This window comes from Pristiophorus japonicus, chromosome 1, assembly GCF_044704955.1.
Source record: "Pristiophorus japonicus isolate sPriJap1 chromosome 1, sPriJap1.hap1, whole genome shotgun sequence".
Taxonomy (NCBI): Eukaryota; Metazoa; Chordata; class Chondrichthyes; family Pristiophoridae; genus Pristiophorus; species Pristiophorus japonicus.
In genome coordinates this window covers 367361895-367388475 of record NC_091977.1, presented here as the reverse complement: position 1 = coordinate 367388475, position 26581 = coordinate 367361895, and positions in this window count along the sequence as shown.

The following is a 26581-nucleotide window of genomic DNA, read 5'->3' as shown; positions in this document are numbered from 1 at the left end:
CCGTCCGGACGGGGGTCAGTTCGGACGGGATCTCCCCACGTGCTTGAGCCTCCTCGATACACCTAACGGAGTCAGGGCCCAGAGCTGTTTTTAGCGACTCCTTGTGCATGAAACTCTTTTGAGTTTACCTGCGAAAACATAAACATTAAAGAGTGCCACCCGACCTGGGTGACACTCCAGACATTTACAAGGCCCTTTTTTTCCCCCCCTTTTTTTTTTTTTTGTGTTTTTCTTTTTTTGGTTTTTTTTTTTTGGGCACTAAAATCACAATTTTTCCCCAGTGCCCCCTATAAAAGGGAAGGGGACACTAAAAGCACCGGCAATTAAAACAAATTAACTTTAAAACGTAAAATCAAATTAAAATTTGGTTGCCGGGCGTGATGATGCACTCCAGTCCCTCCGGTGCCCACCTCTCGCGGAAGGCCGCGAGCGTACCGGTGGACACCGCGTGCTCCATCTCCAAGGACACCCTGGACCGGATGTAAGAGCGGAAGAGAGGCAGGCAGTCAGGTTGAACGACCCCCTCGACCGCCCGCTGCCTGGACCGGCTGATGGCACCCTTGGCCGTGCCCAGGAGCAGTCCTACGAGGAGGCCTTCGGACCTACCCGCTCCCCTCCGCACAGGGTGCCCAAAGATCAGGAGAGTGGGACTGAAGTGCAGCCAGAATTTCAGGAGCAGCCCCTTCAAATAATGGAACAGGGGCTGCAACCTTGTGCACTCAATAAAAACATGGAACACGGACTCCTCCAGACCGCAGAAATTGCAGGCGGCCTGGGAGTCCGTGAACCGGCTTAAAAATTTGTTGCACGGCACTGCTCCGTGCACCACCCTCCAGGCCAAGTCCCCGATGAATAGTGGGAGGACCCCCGCGTAGAGTGCCCTCCATCGGGGACCCCCGCCTCCTCCGGACGGCAAGATGGTACGCCATGGCGTGTCCGGACGGCCGGCGAGGATGGCAAAGTTGAGGGTGTGCATGAGCAGCCCGTACAGGAAACCCCTCCGCGCGGAACTGAAAGGCACGGAGGGGATTTCCCCGAGGCGGCTCAAGTTGTGAGGCGCCGGCCCCCGAGGGAGGTTCCGGGGTTTGGCGCCGATGAGGAATTCCGTCCGGACGGGGGTCAGTTCGGACGGGATCTCCCCACGTGCTTGAGCCTCCTCGATACACCTAACGGAGTCAGGGCCCAGAGCTGTTTTTAGCGACTCGATGGCATCGGCCGCGTGGCGGACGTTGGCAGAATTTAGACGCCGCGCCAGCGTGACTGGCGCCATCCAGCCCGCTCCTCCGCCATCGAGCAGGTCCCTGACCCTGGTCACCTCACCAGCCACAGCCCTCTCTTCCGACCGCCACATGAAGCCTCGGCCGTGGAGGTACGGATTCCCGAGCAGCGGCTCCTGCAGGACGGCCGCCACTCCAGCCGGCGGAGAGCTGCGCTTGGTGGAGACTTTGTTCCAGACCCTGATGAGTTCCCTGTAAAAGACAGGCAGCTCCCGGAGGGCGGTCCTGGCACCCCCCAAGTTCACAAACAGGAGCTGCGTGTCATAATTGAGGTCGAGCTGCTGGCGGAAGAAATACCTCGCCAGAGCGCACCACCTAGGAGGGGGCTCGACGTAAAGGTATCTCTGCAGGGACTGAAGACGGAAAGTCGCGAGCTGGGCGCTGACGCACACCAACGACTGACCGCCCTCCTCAAGCGGGAGACTCAAGACCGCGGCAGAGACCCAGTGCTTCCTGTTGTTCCAGAAGAAGTCCACCAGCTTCTTCTGTATCTTGGCGACAAACGCAGGGGGAGGGGTCAAAGTGACCAGCCGGTACCACAGCATTGCGGCCACCAGCTGGTTTATGACTAGCGCTCGACCCCTGTAGGACAGCACTCGGAGCAGTCCTGTCCAGCGCCCTAGGCGAGCGGCGACCTTGGCCTCCAGCTCCTGCCAGTTCGCCGGCCAGGCTTCCTCGTCGGGGCTAAGGTAGACTCCCAGATAGAGGAGATGGGTCGTGCTCCAGGCAAAAGGCCTGAGCTCCTCCGGCAGGGAGTCCACCCGCCACTGACCCACCAGGAGTCCGGAACATTTCTCCCAGTTGATCCTGGCGGAGGACGCGGCCGAGTAAATCTCCTGGCACTCACGCATCCTCCGCAGGTCAGCGGGATCCTCTACCGCGAGGAGCACGTCATCGGCGTAAGCCGAGAGGACGACCTCCACGCCCGGCCCTTGCAGAGCCAGTCCCGTCAACCTCGTCCGCAAGAGGCGCAGGAAAGGCTCCACGCAAACGGCGTATAACTGGCCGGACATGGGGCATCCCTGGCGCACCCCTCTCCTAAAGCGAAGGGGCGCCGTCAAGGACCCGTTAACCTTAATCAGACACTCCGCGGCGGCGTACAAAAGTCGGATCCGGGCGACGAAATGCGTCCCGAACCCGAAAGCGCGCAGAGTTCCGAGCAGATAGTCGTGATCCACCCTGTCGAACGCCTTCTCTTGGTCGAGGGATAGGAAGGCGACCGACAGACCAGCCTCCTGGGAGCAATGGATGAGGTCCCGGACCAGATGGATGTTGTCGTGGATCGTCCGGCCCGGGACCGTGTATGACTGGTCGGGGTGGATCATGTGGTCCAGCACGGCACCAAGGCGAGCAGACATCGCCCTGGCGAAGATTTTGTAGTCCGTGCTGAGGAGGGAGACCGGGCGCCAGTTCTTAAGGAGGCGGAGATCGCCCTTCTTAGGCAGCAGGACGATGACTGCCCTGCGCCAAGAGAGGGGCATCTCCCCGGTCGCCAGACTTTCCCCCAGGACCCGCGCGTAGTCGCTCCCCAGGACGTCCCAGAACGCCCTGTGGAACTCCACGGTCAGCCCGTCCAGCCCCGGGGATTTTCCCCTCGAGAGCCGGGCGAGGGCACCGGTCAGCTCCGCCAGGCTTAGCGGAGCTTCCAGATTTTCGGCGCCCTCCGGGCCGACCTTCGGCAGGTCCTCCCACAAAACTCTACGCGCTTCCTCGCTGGACGGATCCGGAGAGAACAGAGCCCCGTAATATTCACGGACCCTGTTGTTGACGCCCTCCGGATCCGAGACGAGAGAGCCGTCGTCGGCCAGCAGCGTCAAGAGCTGCTTACGGACACTCTGCCTTTTTTCCAGCGAGTAGAAGAAGGGGGAGCCGCGGTCCAGATCCCGCAGGAACCGGATCCGCGACCTCACGAACGCGCCTCGGGACCCGACGAGCTGCAGGTCCTTCAGCGCGGCCTTCTTCGCTTCGTACACCGTCCGCAGGGCCGGGTCCTGGACGACTTGACCGAGACGGCCTTCCAGGTCGAGCACCTCTTTTTCTAGGCGCCCGACTCTGGCCGCCCGCCTCTTGGTCGACCCCCTCGCGTACTCTTGACAGAAGACGCGGACGTGAGCCTTGCCCACGTCCCACCATAGCCTCAAGGAGGGGAAGCCCCCCTGCTTCCTTCTCCAGTCGGACCAGAATCGACGGAACGAGTCCTGGAACCGCACGTCCTCCAGCAGCCGGTTGTTAAAGTGCCAGTACGCGGACCCCGTCCTCGCGCGGAGCGAAGCGAGCTCCGCCCACACCAGGTGGTGGTCCGAACACGGCACCGGCCGCATGGAGGCCGCCGGGACGCAGGAAACGTACGCCCGAGACACGTAAAGGCGGTCGACTCTAGACCATCCAACTCCAGGCCTCACCCAAGTAAAGGCGCTGGAGTCGGGGTGGAGATTTCGCCAGACGTCCACCAAGTCGAAGGACCCGACCAGGTCCCTCAACTTCTCCATCGCCGTCATGCACTGCGGGGCACCGGAGCGGTCCCTCGCCTCGAGGGTGCAGTTAAAATCCCCCCCGAGGACAATGCAGTCGCCGACGTCGACGGAGCCAAGAAGAGCGGACACCTCTTCAAAGAAGCGCGTTTGCTGCGGGCCGGGCTGAGGGGCGTACACGTTCACGAGATGGAGCGGCACGTCCCCCAGGCGAACCGTTACGTGCAGCAAGCGGCCTGGCACGGGCTCCTCGACCCCCAAGATCTCCGGCTGAAAATGCGGGCCCAGCAAGATGGCCACCCCACTAGAAATGGCGGTGAGGTGGCTCATGCGGACCTCTCCTTGCCATTCCAGGAGCCACGTGGCTTCGTCTCCCGGAACGGTGTGGGTTTCTTGCAGGAAGCACACCGCATATTTCCCCTCCCGCAGGAGCAAAAAATTGTCAAACCTACGGCGTGCCCCTCTGCCGCCGTTGATGTTGAGGCTGGCTATGGTTATCTTCATGGCAAAAGCATAGTGCAACCTCTACCTTAACCTATTGTGGGGGAGGGAGCGGAGTCTTTTGTTGAACTCCGCTCCCTCCGCAGCCCAGCGAGGAGTCCCTCGAGCTCGCGCAGCTCAAGGTGCTGCTCCTTTGTCAAGGGCCCGCCCGCGGCCAAGGTTTTAACGGCGGCGCGGACGGACCCCTTGATCAGCTCCGGCTCGGACCATTTTTCCAGGGCCAGTCGGGCTTGGTTGCGGCGACCCCGGCTCTGGGCCAAAAAGTCCCGGAGTTCCTTTGCAGGAACGAGGAGGGCCTCAGCGGCGGCCGCGAGCAGATCCACCGCCTCACTGGCGGTGGTCTCTAGGTCTTCACCCGCGTCCCCCACCGAGTCCCCGTCCTCCTCCGGGAGGTGGCCGCCAGCAGCCGGCCCATCGACCGCACAAGGTACGGCAAATGAACCGGCCGCTCCAACCGGCCCTGGCACTGCCCCGATCCCACCCCCAGGATCGTCGGCAGAGGAGTCCCCACTGGGCTCTTTTAAAAATGGTGCTGGGTCGGGAAATGACAGCGGAAGGGGTTCCCCCTCCGCCCCAGGAACCGGAGAACAAGGAGAGACCCGGCCATAGGAAATCCCCAGGCCCTCCAAGTGCTCCAGCTCCAAAGTAAGGGGCGAGGGTGGGTGTTCCTCCCCCTCCCCGCTGCCACCCCCCGGCCCAGCATCTACAGTGTCATAATTATTTGTTTCATTCTCTGCCGGGTCGAGCAAATCCCGGGGGAAGTTGGGTAATAGCTGGGCGGGCTCAGGTTCGGCCTTTTCGGCCTCGCCCGCCTCAGTCCCCGGGACGCCCGGCCCGGCGGCTACGCATTCCTCCGCGGTCCCCACGCCCCCCACGACAGGCAGATCTTCCACTCCATCCCCGGGAGGCAGAGGCTGGGCAGCCTCAACTGTCTCACCCTCCCCGGGGAAAGACTCCTCGCGCCTGCAGCGCAATTTGGGGGCGCTGGTGGGGGACGCGGGACACGCGGCGGGCACCGACTCCTCCGCGGAGGGATGTTGTTCCCCCTCCGCGTCATTGGGGCGGTGCCTCTTTTTGTTCCTGGGGGCGCGCGGAGTCAGGGAGACCTCCATGTCTGCCGAGGCCTCCCGCTCCGCCCCCCCCTTTTCCTTTTCTTGCCCGCGCCCGGGCCCCTCTGTGGTGTTGTTCAAGGGCTCGGGCACGGGCTCGGGGCACCCCGCGCTCGCCGGTGACGGGGTTGGGCTGAGCGCGGTGGTCAGACTTTCCGGCGCACCGAGGGGACCCGCCTCTAGATGTTTCTCCTTCTTCCGCGCCTTCTTTCCGCTCGGACGCTCTCCCTCCCCCCCGCCGGAGGCCCTGAAAACAAAGGCCTCCGACGATGCCCGCGCACCCATGGCTCCCGGCACGCGGACGCAACTAGGGGGAGGGGTGGCGGCAGCGCCAGCCTTGGCCGCCTTCGGTGGTTTGGCGGCCTTGGAGGCGGGGCAGTTCTTACGAACATGCCCCACCTCCCTGCAGGCATGGCACCGCACGCCGTCCGACGTCCAGAAGACGCGGTAGGCAGTCCCCTCGTGCACCACATTAAAGTGCCCTTCTGTCACGTCCTCCCGCGCCAGCCGGACAAAGAGCTGGCGGCGGAAGGAGAACACGTGGCGCAGGCTGTTCTCCCTGAGGCCGAGCGGTATGGGGTTGATCCCCGACCTTACCTCCCCCAGTTGTTGTAGGTGAGGGAGGAGGAGCTCAGCGGGAACAAAGGGCGGGACGTTCGACACGATGACCCTCTGTGCGGTGGCCTCGAGAGGATCCACCGGCAGGAACGTCCCGCCCACCGTGAGCCCCTTTTCGAGGGCCAGGGACACCGCCCGCTCCGACCCCAGGAAGAAAACAGCCTTCCCAGACATCTTGGAGGCTGCGACAATGGCCGAGGGGCCGACTACCCCAGCCATCGCCCGCACGCACTCCTCAATGCTCATTGTGGGGTGAGTGTAGCTCTTGACCCCGTGTTTTCTAGTAATTAATCTAAATGGTGGCAGGGCAGCGGGTGGCGCAGGAGGTGCCGTGGAAGCGGTTGCCACCTGCGCATACGTCCTTGCTGGCCCTGCCACCGGCGTGGATGGGGTCGCCATCACGGGGTCCCTTTAAGGGCTACACCCACCCCAAAGTCACAGGCCTTAATGGTCTTTAATGGCCTCTTATGTTCACTGAGCAGAGGAGCCCTTAACGAGGCACCTCTCCCCTCGTTGACAATTGGGGAGAGGCCTTGCTCCCTCTGCTCAGTTGTCTTAATTGTTATTTTTTTAAAAATTTGGAAGGAAAGGGTTCTCAGAGAGAGAGGGGAGAAACAGAGTAGCAGAGAAAGAGAGAGGGGGGTGGGAAGGGGGGGGGGCTGCGAGGGCAGGTCTCCCCTCGCAGCTGTGGGTGGGTGCACTCCCCAGATGGCAAAACACAAAAGTCTTTGGGGTGGTCTTCAGGTGGGGGGAGAAGATGTCTTCACCTGGGGTAGCTGGAGCCACCAGGCACTCCTAACGATCCTCAATAGGGTGATTAATGACTCTTCAGCCTGGTAGCTCCAGCTATCCCAGGCTAGGCAAATGTGGGGGGTGGGGGGGGTTCCAATTGTGGGGGGGGCCTAGTTGTAAGCAAGGCCCCCACACACACTACCACACACACACACACCCCCCGCGATGTTCCGGCCCTCAGTGGTCTTCTTTCCTCCCCCCACCGATACAACAAAGTCTTTTTGGGGAAATGCACCCACACCCACCTGTTGAAATGGTAGAGTCTCCCTCCTTCCACACTGGCTGGATGTTGTTGGTTTTTCCCCCTCTCTCCAACTCCTTGCAGAAATGATAAAGATGTAAAAAGTTTTCTGTTCTTTCCTCCTCTCCCTCTGGATAGAAGTTGGTGTTGAAGCCCCTTCCTTCCTTCTCCTCCTGGGCTGGTCTCTGGGCTCTCCAGGCAGGAGCTCAAGTTGCTAGCTGCTCCCCTCACTGCTCACAGCTTCTACTGAGCAGGACACGCCTCCACTGCTCCACGATTGGTCCTTGTGCATGAAACTCTTTTTGGAGTTCACCTGCAAAAACATAAAACATGTATCCGTGCCACCCGACCTGGATGACACACACAAGACATTTACAAGGCCCCTTTTTTATTTATTTTTTTGTGTTTTTTTTTTTTGGGGCACTAAAATCAAATTTTTCCTTTTTCCAGTGCCCCCTATAAAAGGAGAGGGGGACACTAAAAGCACCGGCAATTAAAACAAATTAAACTTTAAAACGTAAAATCAAATTAAAATTTGGTTGCCGGGCGTGATGATGCACTCCAGTCCCTCCGGTGCCCACCTCTCGCGGAAGGCCGCGAGCGTACCGGTGGACACCGCGTGCTCCATCTCCAAGGACACCCTGGATCGGATGTAAGAGCGGAAGAGAGTCAGGCAGTCAGGTTGAACGACCCCCTCGACCGCCCGCTGCCTGGACCGGCTGATGGCACCCTTGGCCGTGCCCAGGAGCAGTCCTACGAGGAGGCCCTCGGACCTACCCGCTCCCCTCCGCACAGGGTGCCCAAAGATCAGGAGAGTGGGACTGAAGTGCAGCCAGAATTTCAGGAGCAGCCCCTTCAAATAGTGGAACAGGGGCTGCAACCTTGTGCATTCAATAAAAACATGGAACACGGACTCCTCCAGACCGCAGAAATTGCAGGCGGCCTGGGAGTCCGTGAACCGGCTTAAAAATTTGTTGCACGGCACTGCTCCGTGCACCACCCTCCAGGCCAAGTCCCCGATGAATAGTGGGAGGACCCCTGCGTAGAGTGCCCTCCATCGGGGACCCCCGCCTCCTCCGGACGGCAAGATGGTACGCCATGGCGTGTCCGGACGGCCGGCGAGGATGGCAAAGTTGAGGGTGTGCAGGAGCAGCCCGTACAGGAAACCCCTCCGCGCGGAACTGAAAGGCACGGAGGGGATTTCCCCGAGGCGGCTCAAGTTGTGAGGCGCCGGCCCCCGAGGGAGGTTCCGGGGTTTGGCGCCGATGAGGAATTCCGTCCGGACGGGGGTCAGTTCGGACGGGATCTCCCCACGTGCTTGAGCCTCCTCGATACACCTAACGGAGTCAGGGCCCAGAGCTGTTTTTAGCGACTCCTTGTGCATGAATCCCAAAAAGTTAGTTTGCAGGTGCAGCAGGTAATCAAGAAGGCGAATGGAATGTTGGCCTTCATTGCGAGAGGGATGGAGTACAAAACAGGGAGGTCCTGCTGCAACTGTATAAGGTATTGGTAAGGCCGCACCTGGAGTACTGCATGCAGTTTTGGTCACCTTACTTAAGGAAGGATATACTGGCTTTGGAGGGGGTACAGAGACGATTCACTAGGCTGATTCCGGAGATGAGGGGGTTACCTTATGATGATAGATTGAGTAGATTGGGTCTTTACTCGTTGGAGTTCAGAAGGATGAGGGGTGATCTTATAGAAACATTTAAAATAATGAAAGGGATAGACAAGATAGAGGCAGAGAGGTTGTTTCCACTGGTCGGGGAGACTAGAACTAGGGGGCACAGCCTCAAAATACGGGGGAGCCAATTTAAGACTGAGTTGAGAAGGAATTTCTTCTCCCAGAGGGTTGTGAATCTGTGGAATTCTCTGCCCAAGGAAGCAGCTGAGACTAGCTCATTTAATGTATTCAATTCACAGATAGATAGATTTTTAACCAATAAGCGAATTAAGGGTTCTGGGGAACGGCCGGGTAAGTGGAGCTGAGTCCACGGCCAGATCAGCCATGATCTTATTGAATGGCGGAGCAGGCTCGAGGGGCTAGATGGCCTACTCCTGTTCCTAATTCTTATGTTCTTATGTTCTTATGTGCAGGGGTTGTTGTTGTTGTTGTTAATTTGTTGTTGTTGTTTTGCTGTTCTTTAAGTAAAGTTTACATTTCAAAAGTTTTAACATTCAAAAATTTTATTGAAATTTCTAAATTAACATTTACAAAGTTTCATTGATGTACAACTGTACAAATGTTTAATAAATTAAAATGTATTTATTTACCTAAACCAAACTTGTGCAGTGTCTCATTAGTAGAATAACAGGGGAAATAGTCAACGGTGGGATAGATGAGCAGTCAATGATGAAACGTGCCGTTCAGCCTTCATACAAAGCGTTCAATTATCAGCTGCTGACGTGAGGCTTTTGCAGTGGGGAACGCTCCACGAGGTCTCCTCCCCCGTCATCATGGTGGTGGTGGTGACATGGATTCTTCATCCTCCTCCCCACCACCCCCCGCCCTCTCTCCGGAGATGGTTCTAGAATCCCCAGTGGCAAATCCTGTCCCCTCATGGTGGCTAAGTTGTGTAGAATGCAGCACACCACAATGAACTGAGCGACCTGCTGAGGGTGGTGGTGCAGGGAGCCTCCTGAGTAGCCCAGGCATCGGAAGCGCTGCTTCAGCACTCCAATTGTCTTTTCGACGATGTTGCGTGTGGCTATTTGGCTGTTACTGTAGCAATGCTCGGCTTCTGTCTGAGGGTTGTGGAGTCAGGTGGTGAACCCGTAACCTTTGTCCCCCAGCATCCAGCTCTGGCCTTCTGGCTGATGTTCCAGCAGCTGTGAGACACTGCTCTCATGCAAGCTGAAAGCATCATGGATGCTCGCTGGAAATTGTGCATTTACTGCCATGATGCGCTGAGTATGGTCGCAGACAATCTGTATATTCAGCGAATGGAATCCCTTTCGGTTTCGGTAAACCCCCGCATCCTCAAAAGGTGCTCGCAGGGCGATGTGCGTACAGTCAATGACAGCCTGTACCTTCAGGAAGCCAGCAATTCATGCAAAGTCCAGCTCTCTCATTCTGTGCCTTCATGGTCATTGCTAAGTTTATGAAGTCCTTCCTGCGTGCATACAGTGTGGTAGTCAACTGGCGAATGCAGCGATGTGTAGCGAGCTGCGAGATGGAGCATATGGTCCGTGCTGATGCCTAAAAGGAGCCGGAGGCATAGAAAGCAAGTGCTCCAGTCACGTTCACCTCGACGGGCAGTGCAGTCCTCCTCACCCTTGTAGGCTGTATATCTGCTTTTATGAGCTGGCATATCTCAGTGACCACCTTTTTTCAAAAGCGCAACCTTCTAATGCAGTGTGCCTCAGAAAGGCACAGGTATGAGTGCTGTTCCCTGAAAACTCATGGGGGTTAAGGCCTCCTCCCCATAAGTCTGCAAACTCTTTGATTACGCAGAAAATGCTGCTGAATAAGCCTTCTTCCAGCCTCTGCTCCATTGAAAAAGCAGCCAGCAAAAATGGCAGAGAGAGCATAGACCCCATTCTTTTTGATGTCCTTAAATGTTCTTAAAAACAAAGTATAAACTCATAAAATGTTCAAAGTGTAAAACGTAGCCTTCCCTCCAAATGCTTCCATTCACTAAACTGTCGCTCCGTTTTTCAAGATGGCGACTATTATGTATGTAGACACCTTGGTAATGACTCCAATGGTACTTAAACTGTGTCGACTATAGTCCTTTATTTGCAGCTCCTCGAATCAGGACACCAAGCTGTGAGTTCCCTTTTATACTTACCTTATGCAGGTAACCCTTAGGTCTCCAGCAGCAGCATCCTCTGGTGTACAGGTAAGGTGTTTACAGTGTAAGGTACATTCAGTGTTACAGACATCATATAACAATACAAGCATGCATACATAAGAACAGTGTATTTTTCAAGTATTTTTCAAGTCCTTATTGTCATGACCTGGGGAGGTGATCAGTAGTGGGCTATGGGAGGTTCTGGTGAAGGTTGTGTGGGTGCCAGGTGTGACCCCTGTGCTTGAGGCTGACCTCATTCGTTTCCCCCCACTCCCTCACACACAGACCATGTGGGTGTCACTGCTGTGGGATCCCTCAGTAGTGTAGCCAGTGCAGCAGTGGGTAGGGTCCATACTCTGTGGTGTGGGTAAGAGTGTGGTGGTGGACAGGGCTCCTTGTCCTCCATTTGGGATGAGGACCTGGTCATCACAGGGTTTGCCAGAAAAGCTGGAGGGTACTGGCCTCAGAATCCTGGTGCTGGCCCTGGTGGCCAGGGGGTGTAGGGCTGGTCTGCAGCATTTTGCCAGTGGTGGTGGCTGTTCTGCTCATTGACCGCTGTCCCTGTAATGGGTCTGCTCCCACTGGGTGTGTGTGAGTCCTCCCTGTGACATCACATTTGTTCCAAAGATCCAGGCTACATGGTCTGGTACCCGCTGGACCTGGGAGTCTCCCACGGGGGGATTCCTCTCGCATTTACATTGTCCCGGTAGAACCCAGTGTCCTTTAGCAGCCTCCTACCTGTATATGACACCTTGGCTTCTATCATACATAGTCGAGTCTACATTATTAACGACCGTTACATTGTTAATTGCAGCATTTACATTACTTTCTTGTATCATGGTCTCCCAATACATGGTTACATTAGACATTTTAAATTTACTACCATAATCATTAGACCTTACAAGCTTATTCTTACCCTTACTTACATAGGCATTCATTTCATTTTTCACATCAGTTACACCAGCATCACAATTCCTCATTACATTATCATACCTGCACCCGTTTACTACATTTTTAGCTTTAAAGTCCTTGTTCTCTTTCAGTTGAAACTGTCCGTTTAGATTTTTTTGGTTACCGGTCTCCTTTAAGGGAGCATTCCAATCCGATTCACCGGTCGGTGCCACGTATCGCTCCTCCAACACTGCTCCCCGTGGTCTGGTCGCGGCCATTTTGATTGTAGGTTCGTCTCCTCGTGGTGCGCCCGCCATCTTCTGGCTCTCCTTTAGGTAGGCTGTGGTAGTCTTTTTTTCATCAGGGTCGACCATGGACATCCGGAATCCACTTCTCTCAATGATGTTTGCCTCTTGGAGTTCTGCCCCGACCTGGAAGGTGAAGTTCGGACTTTCGGTCCTGAAGATTTCACCACGGTGTTGTGGAGTCGTCGCCGCGCAGTCAAGCTAGACGGTGGGATCTCTAGATGCAGTGATGGATCCATGTTCAAGGCTGCATGGGATGTCGATTGCTGGAGCCCGGAGGCCGTCGCCACTGCGACTGATTTGGACCGGGTTCATCCAATTCCTTCCCAGCAGCGTGGGACCATCGCCGGCAACGATCCATAGGGGGAGTTTGTTCATCACGCCGTCCTGGGAGACCTGGACGGCCACGTTGCCAACGAGTGGGATTTTACCTTTGGTGTAGGTGAGCAGCTTCGCTTGGACAGGAGACGGTTTTGGTCGATTGGCGGGATTTATCCAAATTTTTTCAAAGGTCGTTTGGCTCATCACAAACTGGCTCGCCCCTGTGTCGATCTCCATTGAAACTGGGACTCCGTCGATGTCTACTTCCATCGTCCATGGAGAACTTTCGGTGGAGCAGCTATAAATTCCATACTCTTCTTCCAGGGGTTGAGAAGCTTCATCTTCATCTGTGTCGGAGCCCCGGTGATCAGCCAACTCTTCAGTGACGTGTTGAGTAAAGCTTTGTCTGCACATTCTCTGAAGGTGCCTTTTCTCTTTGTAGCCTTTGCATGTATCGTCTTTGTAGCGGCACTGGTGGGCCCTATGGTTTCCTCCACAGCGCCAGCAAGGGGCCATCCGGCTTGCCCCATGTGGCAGACTCAGGGTTGTGGGACTCAGGGCAGCATTTCTGCCTTTGGAAGTAGTCATGCAGTGCACTGCGTTTGCCGGTTTAGAGCCCTGCGTCAGTATTTGCCTGGAGTCGCCAGCTGAAATCATGTAGGCCGGGCTCACTTGAATTGCTTTCTGCAGGGTGACTGTGATGTCCGCAGAGAGCAATTTGTGTAGGAAGCCCTCGTGGCTGATTCCGATGACAAATATGTCCCTTAGTGCTTCATTACGGTGGTCACCAAAAGCACATGGTGCAGCCAGTCTTCTTAAATGTGCAGCTAACGTAGCAATTTCTTGGCGTTCAGGTCGCCGGTAAGTGTAGAACTGGTGCCTGGCTGTGAGGATGCTTTCTTTTGGTTGTAGTTGCTCCTGTATTAGTGTTACAAGTTCCTCATAGCCCTTGGTTGTTGTCTTCTCCGGGGCTAGCAAGTCCCTGATGAGACAATGGATGGTGGATCCACAACTGCTAAGCAGGATGGCCCTGCGCTTTTTCGGTCGTAGAGCCGGTGTGTCCCCATCCAGGTTGTTGGCTATGAAGAAATGTTCCAATCTTTCTAAAAAAAGTCCCAATCTTCCCCATCGGTGAATTGCTGAAAGTTGCTGAGATTCGACATGTTGAGCCTGTAGCTCGTGACCTCGTTGCCAATTATTATGTATGTAGGCACCTTGGTAATAACTCCATGAGGCAGAGGAATGGTACTTAAACTGTGTAGACTGGAGTCCTTTATTTGCAGCTCCTCAAATCAGGACACCAAGCTGTGAGCTCCCTTTTATAGGTCTCCAGCAGCAGCACCCTCTGGTGTACAGGTAAGGTGTGTACAGTATAAGGTACATTCAGTGTTACAGACATCATTTAACAATACAAGCATGCATACATAACAGGTGACGTTAGCACTGGTTTCGTCATGAATCCGACCTGGTAAGACTTGCATTTTTGGGGAATATTTTTCCGTGGTATTTAAAAATGACTGCATTGGTCAATGTTTCAAAAACAGTGATAGCGGAGCGAGTGATGTCAGAAAAATGGTCCAAAAAAAAAGAAGACGGTATTTTTTTACCACCGGCAGTAAACCACTGGTCAATATCGCAAAATGACGGAAAAACATTTTTGTGCCAAAAAACACATTTACCACAAAAAAATGGTGGTAAAACGGGCGCAATCCTGGCCAATTTCCCGCCCATAGTATAGAATAGTATAGTATTAGGCAGTCCCTCATGTTGAGGGTGATCCGCTTCCACACCAAAAATGATGAGTTCACAGAGGTTTCAATGAGGGATCTGACAATCCATGTCCCGAGCTACATCTTGAAGGGTGGAAGCTGCCTGCGTGTGAATTCTTTTAACGGGAGTGGCCGTTCAACACCAGCCACCACATGGGCTTGACAGAGCAAGGCCTTGGTCTAGTGGCAAAGGTTAACCAAGATGACTGGAGACCAAGTTGTGCTGCGCCATCCCTGGGCCCCGACCCCACTGTTGATATATGCTGTGCCGCTCCTGGGCCACGATCCCTTCACTCCTCAACTCTGACACCACCGCTCCTGTGCCATGACCCCACTGCTCCTGGTCTCTGACACTGCCGCTCCTGTGCCACGACCCCGCCACTCCTGGGCCATGACCCTGCCACTCCTGGGCCATGACCCTGCACTCCTGGGCCATGTCCCACCGCTCATGTGCCATGATCCCACCACTCCGTGACTCTGACACTGCCGCTCCTGTGCCACAACCCCGCCACTCCTGGGCCATGACCCTGCCACTCCTGGGCCATGACCCTGCCACTCCTGGGCCATGACCCTGCCACTCCTGGGCCATGACCCCGCCACTCCTGGGCCATGACCCTGCCACTCCTGGGCCATGTTCCACCGTTCCTTGGTCATGACTCCACTACTCCGCGACTCTGACACTGCTGCTCCTGGGCCATGACCCCGCCACTCCTGGGCCTCGACCCCGCTGCTCCTGGGCTTCGACTCCGCCGGTCCTGGACCATGACCCCGCCGGTCCTCGACTCCGCCACTCCTGGGCCCCGAACTATCGCCTCTTCTGGGACCCAAACTCGCACCTCCCCTTGGCCCCGAACTCTCACCTCTCCTGAGCCCCGAACTCTCGCCTCACCTCAGCCCCAACCTCATCGTTCCTCTGCTGCTCTCCACCTCTCCGAAGATCAGGCCCTCAAATCTGGCACCAAGCTTTTTGTCTACAGGGCTGTAATGATACCCGCCCTCCTGTATGGTTCAGAAACTTGAACCATATACAGTAGTCACCTCAAATCGCTGGAGAAATACCACCAGGGAGGCCGCCGCAAGATCCTACAAATCACCTGGGAGGACAGATGCACCAACGTCCAGTGTTCTCGATCAAGCATCGAAGCATTGACCACACTCGACCAGCTCCATTGGGCGGGCCACATTGTTTGCATGCCCAACACAAGACGCACAAAGCAAGTGCTCTACTTGGAACTCCAACACGGCAAGCGAGCCCCAGGTGGGCAAAGGAAATGTTTCAAGGACACCCTCAAAGCCTCCTTGATAAAGTGCAACATTCCCATTGACACCTGGGAGCCCCCGGCCAAAGACTGCCCTGTGGAGGAAGGAGCTATGCATCTCGAATCTTGTCGCCGAGATCATGCAGAAAACAAGTGCAGGCAGTGGAAGGAGTGTGTGGCAAACCAGACTACCCACCCATCTTTTCCTCTAACGACTGTCTGTCCCACCTGCGACAGAGACTGTAATTCCCATATTGGACTGTTCAGTCACCTGAGAACTCACTTTTGGAGTGGATGCAAGTCTTCCTCAATTTCGAGGGACTTCCTATGATAATGATGATGATGACATACGCATAAACAAACATACATACAAACATACACATAAACAGACTTATACATACATATAAACATATACATACACAGAAACAAACATATACATAGATAAACAAACATATAAATGCACATAAACAAACATATACATACACACAAACATAAACATAGCTTAAATATATTCAATGACCCAGCCTCCACAGCTCTCTGGGGTAGAAAATTCCAAAGATTCACAACCCTCTGAGAGAAGAAATTCTTCCTCATTTCCGTTTTAAATGGGCGACCCCTTATTCTGAGACTATGCCCCCTAGTTCTAGATTCCCCCATGAGAGAAAACATCCTCTCTGCATCTACCCTGTCAAGCCTCCTCAGAATGTTATATGTTTCAATAAGATCACCTCTCAGTCTTCTAAGCTCCAATGAGTATAAGCCCAACCTGCTCAACTTTTCTTCATATGACAACCCCTTCATCTCAGGAATGAACCTAATGAACCGTCTCTGAACTGCCTCCAATGCAAATAGATCCCTCCTTAAATAAAGAGACCAATACTGTGTATAGTACTCCAGGTGTGGTCTCACCAACAACCTGTACAGTTGAAGCAGGACTTCCTTACTTTGATACTCCATCCTCCTTGCAATAAAGGTGAACATTCCATTTGCTTTCCTAATTACTTGCTGTACCTGCATGCTAACTTTTTGAGTTTCACGTATAAGGACCCCTCGAACCCTCTGTACTGCAGCATTTTGTAATCTCTCGCCATTTGAATAATCATTTCCTTTTTAATTTTCCTACCAAAGTGGATAACCTCACATTTTCCCACATTATACTCCATCTGCCAAAGTTTTGCCCACTCACTTAGCCTATCTATATTCCTTTGTAGATTCTTTACGACCTTCTCACAACTTGCTTTCCCACCTAGCTTTGCATCATCAGCAAATTTGATTGCATTACGCTCGGTCCCTTCTCCCAAGTCATTAATATGATTGTAAATAGTTGAAGCCCCAGCACTGATCCCTATTGCACCCCTCTAGTTACAGTTTGCCAACCTGAAAATTACTCCGACTCTCTGTTTTCTGTTAGTTAGACAATCCTCTATCCATGCTAATATATTACCTCCAACCCCGTGAGCTCTTATTTTGTGCAGGAACCTTTTATGTGGCATCTTATGGAATGCCTTCTGGAAATCCAAATACACCACATTCACTGGTTCCCCTTTATCCACCCTGCTCGTTACATTCTCAAAGAACTGCAGCAAATTTGGCAAATATGATTTCCCTTTCATAAAACCATGCTGATTCTGCTTGACTGCATTACGCTTTTCTGAATGTCCTGCTACTACTTCTTTAATAATGGACTCCAGTATTTTCCCAATGGTAGATGTTAGGCGAACTAGACTGTAGTTTCTTGCTTTCTGTCTCCCTCCTTTCTTAAATAGGAGCATTACATTTGCAGTTTTCCAATCCGCTGGGACCTTCCCAGAATCCAGGGAATTTTGGTAGATTACAAACAATGCATCCACTATCTGTGCAGCCACTTCTTTTAAGACCTTATGATGCAGGCCATCAGGTCCAGGGGACCTGTCCACCTTTGCTCCCATTAGTTTGCCTTGTACTTTTTCTCTAGTGATAGTGATTGCTTTAAGTTTCTCCCCACCCCCCCCAACCCCCACCTTATACACCCCCCTCCACCCCCGCCCCACACAATAGCCCCTTGATTATAAATTTTTGGGTTTGCTTTTAGTGTCTTCTACCGTGAAGACAGAGACAAAATATGTGTTCAAAGTCTCTGTCATTTCCATGTTTCCCATTATTAATTACCCATTCTTATCCTCTAAGGAACCAATGCTTACTTTAGCTACTCTCTTCCTTTTTATATCCCTGGCGAAGCTATTACTGTCTGTTTTAATATTTCTTGCAAGTTTACTAATTTACTCTCATAAACTATCTTATCTCTCTATCATTTTTTTAGTCGTAATTTGCTAGTTTCTAAAAATTTCCCAATTCTCTGGCCTTCCACTAGTCTTTACAACATTGTATGCCTTTGTTTTCAATTTGATACCATCCTTTACTTTCTTAGTTAGACACGGATGGTTCATCCTTCTCTTAGAGTCTTTCTTTCTCACTGTAAAATAGCTTTACTGAAAGTTATGAAATATCTCCTTAAATGTTTGCCACTGGTTATCGACTGTCTTACCCTTTAATTTATTTTCCCAGTCCACTTTAGCCAACTTTTTCTTCATACCTTTGTAATTGCCTTTATTTAAGTTCAGGACACTTGTTTAAGACCTAGCTTTCTCACCCTCAAACTGAATTTGAAATTCTACCATGCTATGATCACTCTTCCCAAGAGGATCCTTTACTATCAGATCATTAATTAATCCCGTCTCATTACACATTACCAGTTCTAAAATAGCCTACTCCCTGGTTGGTTCCACAATGTATTGTTCGAAGAAACCATCCTACATACACTCTATGAACTCTTCCTCAAGGCCGCTGAAAAGGGGTGCAGCGCTATCGGTAAAATTTCACGCTGGGGATTGGCAATGTGTCATTATAGGCAGTCCCTCAAAGTGAGGATGACTTGCTTCCATGCCAAAAAGGAATGAGTTGACAGGTGTTTCTCTGAAGGACCTCATATTCCAGATCCTGAATTACATCTTGGAGGGTGAAAGATGCCTGTGCTTGGAATTTTTTAACATGTGATGGCTGTTGCACATCAGCCTCCACACGGGCTTGACGGAGGATGTCTTGGTCCAGTGGCAAGGATTAACCAAAATGACTGGAGACAAGCTCTGCTGCACGGACCAAGTGTGCACACATATAGCAGTGTGGGCAGGCCCGTGCTGCCCCTGGGCCCTCGCCTCTTCTGGGCCCCAGACCCATGCCTCTCCTGGGCCCCAGTCACTTCCTTTTACAATCCCTTGCCGCTCCTTTGCCCCTCCTGCTGTGCCTGCCTGCACTGCAATCAGCGACCTGAGTTTGCAGCCGTCGCCCTCCTGCAGTTGTATGTCACCGCACGCTGCTCCCTCTGATGGCTCTAGCCTGCTAATGTTCTTGCAGGCCGGGACCATGCTGATTTCCAGGCTGGGCTGCCACATGCTGCTCCCTCTAATGCAGCCTTTCAATCACATTGGCAATGTGTAGCACAGCGCTAACTTACTATGCAATGCCCTCCTGGTGGTATTAATTGAGGCCTCCAAACCCGTAAAGTCCTGTCCCCTCAGTATAGATTCACATGAGGCATGTAGTGAAGTCAAGGTCACTCTGGACCTGCACCTTTATTTTACAGCTCTGGAATGCTGCACTTGCCTGAGACCTGTCCTTATATACCTGTCTCTTGCAAGTGCACCCCTGGTGGTAAGGTATGCTGGTGGTTACAGGTCATATCTTATTACAGTCATGTATAGCATGTTAGGATACAGTTATATACAATAATGTAAGATACATGACATCACCCTCCCCCAAGGTCTTATTGTCTTTATAGGTTCAGTCTCTCAGGTGGGCTACGCTCTCGCGTGGAGCATCTGAGTTGTGGTTCAGTTGTTTGCCTTGGTGTCTGTTTTTCTTTGGGTGTGGTTGCTGGTATCTCGCCTGGGCTGTCTGTTTCGATTGGTGTGATTGTTGTTGACTCGCCTGGGCAGGTTTTGCCATTGTCCATTTGTACTACCAGTAGCCTGTTTCCTTCCTTGCCCGTTACTGTCGCTACAAGCCATTTGGGACCCCTGCCATAGTTTAGTACAAACACTTTGTCCCCTATCTCATTCCATCTCCCCCTCGAATTTCTGTTATGGTACTCAGTCAGCTTCCGGCACTTTGCCTCAACGATTTCATGCATGTCTGGGAGGATTAATGAGAGCCTTGTTTTTATGTCCTTTTCATCAACAGTTGCGTGGCGGGGGGGATCCCAGTCAGTGAGTGCGGACGAGATCTGTATGCCAGCAGCAGTCGCGACAGGCGACCCTGCAGCGTGGGACCTTGGATTTTAAGCATGCCTTGTTTAATGATTTGCACTGCTCTCTCCGCCTGGCTGTTGGAGGCCGGCTTGAACAGTGCCGTCTTGACGTGATTTATGCCGTGGTCAATTATAAGTTCTTGGAATTCTGTGCTGTTGAAGCACGGACCATTGTCACTGACCAATATGTCAGGAATTCCGTGCATTGCAAACATGGTTGCGAGGCTCTCCGCAGTGGTGGACGTTGTGCTCGAGTTTAAAATGGTGCATTTGATCCACTTTGAAAATGCATCTACAACTACGAGGAACATTTTGCCCATGAATGGGCCCACATAGTCGACATGCACCCGCGGCCACGGTTTGGTAGGCCAGGGGCTCAGTGGAGCCTCCCTGGGGGCATTGCTGAGTTGGGCACAAATGTTCCACCTTTGGACGCAGAGCTCCAAGTCCGCGTCAATACCAGGCCACCAGATGTGGGATATGGCTATGGCCTTCATGAGAATGATCCCCGGGTGCTCGTGGTGGAGCACCATTTGCACAGATCCCCACATCAGGCAGTCTGCTTGTAGTGATAGCTCATGCATGCGCCTATGAAAGGGTTTTAATTCCTCGGGGCAGGCATCGCAGGATTAGAGATAGTAATGGGAAAAAGTCACTGGTGGGTGTAGTTTATAGGCCCCCAAATAATAACATCACGAGCAATAATCATGGGAATAATGGAGGCATGTGAAAAAGGAACGACAGTAATCATGGGGGATTTTAACCTACATATCGATTGGTCAAATCAAATAGCACGTGGTAGCCTGGATGAGGAATTCATAGAATGCATACGGAATTGTTTCTCAGAACAGTATGTTAAAAGGGAGCAAGATATGTTAGATCTGGTCCTGTGTAATGAGACAGGAATAATGAACGATCTCCAAGTAAATGATCCTCTCGGAATGAGTGATCACCGTATGGTTGAATTTATAATAAAGGTTGAGGGTGAGGAAGTAGTATCTCAAACGAGCGTACTATGCTTAAACAAAGGGGACTATAGTGGGATGAGGGCAGAGTTGGCTAAAGTAGACTGGAAACACAGACTAAATGGTGGCACAATTGAGGAACAGTGGAGGACTTTTAAGGAGCTCTTTCATAGTGCTCAACAAAAATATATTCCAGTGAAAAAGAAGGGCAGTAAGAGAAGGGATAACCAGCCGTGGATAACCAAGGAAATAAAGGAGAGTATCAAATTAAAAACCAATGCGTATAAGGTGGCCAAGGTTAGTGGGAAAGTAGAAGATTGGGAAAATTTTAAACGGCAGCAAAGAATGTCTAAGAAAGCAATAAAGAAAGGAAAGATAGATTACGAAGGTAAACTTGCGCAAACATAAAAACAGATCGTAAAAGCTTTTACTGATGTATAAAACGGAAAAGAGTGACTAAAGTAAATGTTGGTCCCTTAGAAGATGAGAAGGGGGATTTAATAATGGGAAATGTGGAAATGGCTGAGACCTTAACAATTATTTTGCTTCGGTCTTCACAGTGGAAGACACAAAAACCATGCCAAAAATTGCTGGTCACGGGAATATAGGGAAGGGAGGACTTGAGACAATCACTATTACTAGCGGGGTAGTGCTGGACAGGCTAATGGGACTCAAGGTAGACAAGTCACCTGGTCCTGATGAAATGCATCCCAGGGTATTAAAAGAGATGGCGGAAGTTATAGCAGATGCATTCGTTATAATCTACCAAAATTCTCTGGACTCTGGGAAGGTACCAGCGGATTGGAAAGCAGCTAATGTAACGCCTCTGTTTAAAAAAGGGAGCAGACAAAAGGCAGGTAACTATAGGCCAGTTAGTTTAACATCTGTAGTGGGGAAAATGCTTGAAACAATCATTAAGGAAGAAATAGTGGGACATCTCGATAGGAATAGTGCAATCAAGCAGACGCAGCATGGATTCATGAAGGGGAAATCATGTTTAGCTAATTTACCAGAATTCTTTGAGGATATAATGAGCATGGTGGATAGAGGTGTACCGATGGATGTGGTGTATTTAGATTTCCAAAAGGCATTCGATAAGGTGCCACACAAAAGGTTACTGCAGAAGATAGAGGTACGCGGAGTCAGAAGAAATGTATTAGCATGGATAGAGAATTGGCTGGCGAACAGAAAGCAGAGAGTCGGGATAAATGGGTCCTTTTCAGTTTGGAAATCGGTGGTTAGTGGTGTGCCACAGGGATCGGTGCTGGGACCACAACTGTTTACAATATACATAGATGACCTGGAAGAGGGGACAGAGTGTAGTGCAACAACATTTGCAGATAACACAAAGATTAGTGGGAAAGCGGGTTGTGTAGAGGACACAGAGAGGCTGCAAAGAGATTTGGAAAGGTTAAGCGAATGGGCTAAGGTTTGGCAAATGGAATACAATGTCGGAAAGTGTGAGGTCATCCACCTTGGGGAAAAAAAAAACAGTAAAAGGGAATATTATTTGAATGGGGAGAAATTACAACATGCTGCGGTACAGAGGGACCTGGGGGTCCTTGTGCATAAATCCCAAAAAGTTAGTTTGGTGCAGCAGGTAAGCAGGAAGGCGAATGGAATGTTGGCCTTCATTGCGAGAGGGATGGAGTACAAAAGCAGGGAGGTCCTTCTGCAACTGTATAGGGTATTGGTGAGGCCGCACCTGGAGTACTGCGTGCAGTTTTGGTCACCTTACTTAAGGAATGATATACTAGCTTTGGAGGGGGTACAGAGACGAGTCACTAGGCTGATTCCGGAGATGAGGGGGTTACCTTATGATGATAGATTGAGTGGACTGGGTCTTTACTCGTTGGAGTTCAGAAGGATGAGGGGTGATCTTATAGAAACATTTAAAATCATGAAAGGGATAGACAAGATAGAGGCAGAGAGGTTGTTTCCACTGGTCGGGGAGACTAGAACTAGGGGGCACAGCCTCAAAATACGGGGGAGCCAATTTAAAACCGAGTTGAGAAGGAATTTCTTCTCCCAGAGGGTTGTGAATCTGTGGAATTCTCTTCCCAAGGAAGCAGTTGAGGCTAGCTCATTGAATGTATTCAAGTCACAGATAGATAGATTTTTAACCAATAAGGGAATTAAGGGTTACGGGGAGAGGGCGGGTAAGTGGAGCTGAGTCCACGGCCAGATCAGCCATGAAATGATTGAATGGTGGAGCAGTCTCGAGGGGCTCGATGGCCTACTCCTGTTCCTAATTCTTATGTTCTTATGTTCACCCCTCCTCTCAACCACTATCTGTCCCACTTATGACAGGGACTGTGGTTCGCTTATTGGACTGTTCAGCCACATAAGGACTCTTTTATAAATAGAGCGGAAGCAAGTCTTCCTCGATTCCAAGGGACTGCCTATGATGATTTAATTTTTTTTTCCTCCCCTGAAGAAAGCACCTCGTCGCCGATATCATTTGGGGGCAGGTGTGAACAAAGACACCAAGTGCATGAGTGAAGCAGCAAGATTAACACAGGAATCACACCCTTAATTCCTGTTCCTAATTCTTATGTTCTTATATTCTTATTATCGCGATCCTCTGCCCAGTCACCGGTTAGGACACATCTTTTTACTAAGGATAAGGTGGGGTCGCTGGCCGTCAGGCTCTGATTTGGCGAGCCGTCACAGGCGAACCTGTTGACTCAAAGGCATTGATTGCCTTGACTATCTCACAGTCCTGTTCGTCAGCGATAGCCTGTTGAGCAGGTCGGCAGAGTTGTCTGTGCCTGGTCTGTGACTTATGGTATAGTCGTAGGACTCCAGCATGAGTGCCCACCATTGAATTTGCGCCGAGGCGTTGGCGTTTATTGCCTTAATCTCGGATAGGAGGGACGTGAGGGGCTTGTGGTCGGTTTCTAATGCGAACTTGGCCCCGAAAAGGTATTGGTGCATCTTTTTGACACCGTACACGCACGTGAGGGACTCCTTCTCTACCATTCCGTACCTGCGCTCCGCTCGCAAAATTGACCTGGAAGCATAAGCTATGGGTTGTAATTTGCCCGCACCATTGACATGTGGCAAAACGCACCCGACCCCATACGCTGACGCATCGCATGTGAGAACTAGCTTTTTACCTGGGTCAAAGAAAGTTAAAACACTGTTGGAATACAGGAGGTTGCGTGCCTTATTGAAGGTGCGTTCCTGGGCGTCCCCCCAAAACCAATCGCACCCCTTCCTGAGTAGCACCTGGAGAGGCTCCAGCAGTGTGCTTAAGTTCTGCATAAAGTTCCCAAAGTAATTGAGTAGCCCGAGAAAGGGGCTCAGTTCTGAGACATTCTGGTGCCTGTGTGCCAGGCGAATTGCTTCTATTTTGGACTCTGTTGGGCAGATTCCATCAGCGGCAATCCTTCTGCCCAAAAATTCAACCTCGGGTGCGAGAAACAGGCACTTGGATTTCTTGACTCGTAGGCCTACCTGATCCAACCGCTTTAGTACTTCCTCCAAATTACGGAGATGGGAGTTGGTGTCCCTGCCCGTGATAAGTATGTCATCTTGAAATACAACCGTCCTTGGGATGGACTTCAGCAGAGTCTCCATGTTGCGCTGGAATATGGCAGCTGCTGACCTGATGCCGAATGGGCATCGATTGTACATGAAAAGGCCTCGATGTGTGTTGATGGTGGTGAGTAGCTTGGATTTCTCGGTCAATTCTTGTGTCATATACGCAAAAGTGAGGTCTAATTTTGAGAAAAGTTTATCTCCAGCCAATGTGGCAAATAAGTCGTCCGCTCTGGGCAGCGGGTACTGGTCCTGTAGGGAGACTCTGTTTATGGTAGATTTGTAGTCCCCACAAATTCATACGGATCCATCAGGCTTCATGACTGGGACGATGGGACTTGCCCAGTCGCTAAATTCCACAGGTGATATAATGCCTTCCCGCAGAAGCCTGCCTCGTTCGTGTTCAATCTTTTTCCTCATCACATCTTGTGTGATGTAGATTTTGACTTTGGCCCCTTTGAAAGTGCCCACACCTGGCTGAAAGAGATGTTCAAATCGCTTTATAACTGTTGAGCAGGAGATCCGTTCCTCTAATGACATGGCATGGACCTCATCCCATTTCCAGTTTTGTTTTGCCAGCCAGCTTCTCCCCAGCAGTGCTGGAGGGTCTCCGGGGACAATCCACTGGGGAAGTCGGTTCATTGTCCCTTTGTGTGTGACAGAGAGCAAGGTGCTGCCGAGGACAGGTACGATTTATTTGGTATAGGTCCTTAGTTTGGTGTCGACCCTTCTGAGTTTTGGTCTGTCTCTTTTATGCGGCCACAGTTGTTCAAATTGTTGAACGCCCATGAGAGATTGACTCGCTCCCATATCCAGCTCCATGTTGACAGATATCCCGTTGAGCATGACCCTCATCATTATAGGAGGCGTCCTGTTGTAGGAGCAGCGGCCATTGATCATGTTGACCCGCTGTACATCGGTGTCCCGGGTACTGTCCCCACCATCTTCTGGTCCGCTTTCCGACCCATCCGATTTGTATACCAGCCGAGCTGCCGTTTTTTTGCACATGCAGGCCAAATGCCCTGTATATTCACAATTTCTGCAAACAGCCTTCTGAAATCGACATCTCCTTGACGAGTGGCCACCCCCACACCTCCAGCACAGAATGCTTGCAAAGAATGAGCTGCGTCTGGCTGATCTCTCTTGAGCTTTTCTCAGTTTGTACTTGATTGCTCGCATTGTGGGTTGATGAGGTGTGAACGGCCATTCCTGTGGCCCTTGATGGCTTCTGCCTGCTGTTGAGAGCCTGTTCGCCCGGTTTTGTCTGTGTGTGGGGGTAGCAGCTTGTTTAGTGCTGTGAACTTCTTGTTCCGATATTTCGTTAGTTGTCGTACCTGCATTGTAAATCAACCTCGTTTCTTCTTCCCCTACCAAGAATGTCTGTGCAACCAGTGCTGCTGCCTCTAAGGTCAGGTTCTTGGTCTCTATGAGCTTTTGGAATAGGCCTGCATGGCCTATTTCTTCAATGAAAAAGTCTCTCAGCATTTCTCTCCTCAGTTCATCGTAGAACTCACATAAACTAGCCAACCTTCGAAGTTCCGCCACGAAGTCAGGAAAGCTGTGCCCCACACAGCGTCTGTAGTTGTAGAACCTGTGTCTGGCCATGTGTAGGCTGCTCGCTGGCTTCAGGTGGTCTCTTACCAGTGTGCTCAATTCTTCAAACGACTTGCTTGCTGGTTTCTCGGGTGCCAACAGATCCTTCATTAAAGCGTATGTTTTTGAGCCTCAGCTGGCCAAGAGATGGGGTCTTCGCTTGTCTGCCTTATCGTCGCCTAACCAGTCTTTGGTTACAAAACTTTGCTGGAGCCTTTCTATAAAGTCCTCCCAATTGTCTCCCGCATTGTACTTTTCATCTGATCCGTTGTTCGCCATTCTGTGGAGTCTGTAATCCCGTAACTCGTCGCCACTGTAAAGTCCTGTCCCCTCAGTACAGATTCACACGAGGCATGTAGTGAAGTCAAGGTCACTCTGGACCTGCTCCTTTATTTCACAGCTCTGGAATGCTGCACTTGCCTGAGACCTGTCCTTTTATACCTGTCTCTTGCAAGTGCACCCCTGGTGGTAAGATATGCTGGTGGTTACAGGTCATATCTTATTCGAGTCATGTATAGCATGTTAGGATACAGTTATATATAATAATGTAAGATACATGACAGACCCGAATTTCCCATCCACAGTCGGCATTGCAGCTTCTTACAGCCTATGGGAGCAAAGCTATGAAGTTCTTAAGGGATTGTGGGCTTAGAATTAAAGGGACAATGCATTCAGAACTAATACAAATTATAATGCAGTGGAAAAAAAATGTAGCTTTCAGCTCTTATTGCCTCTCAATAAAAAACGACCATTAAAAAGAAATCCCAAATGGGATTCTTCAGCACTTAAAGCTGAATTACCTTCAGAAGCTCAAAAAATGGGAAAGTGCTTCAGCATTAACTCAAATGGC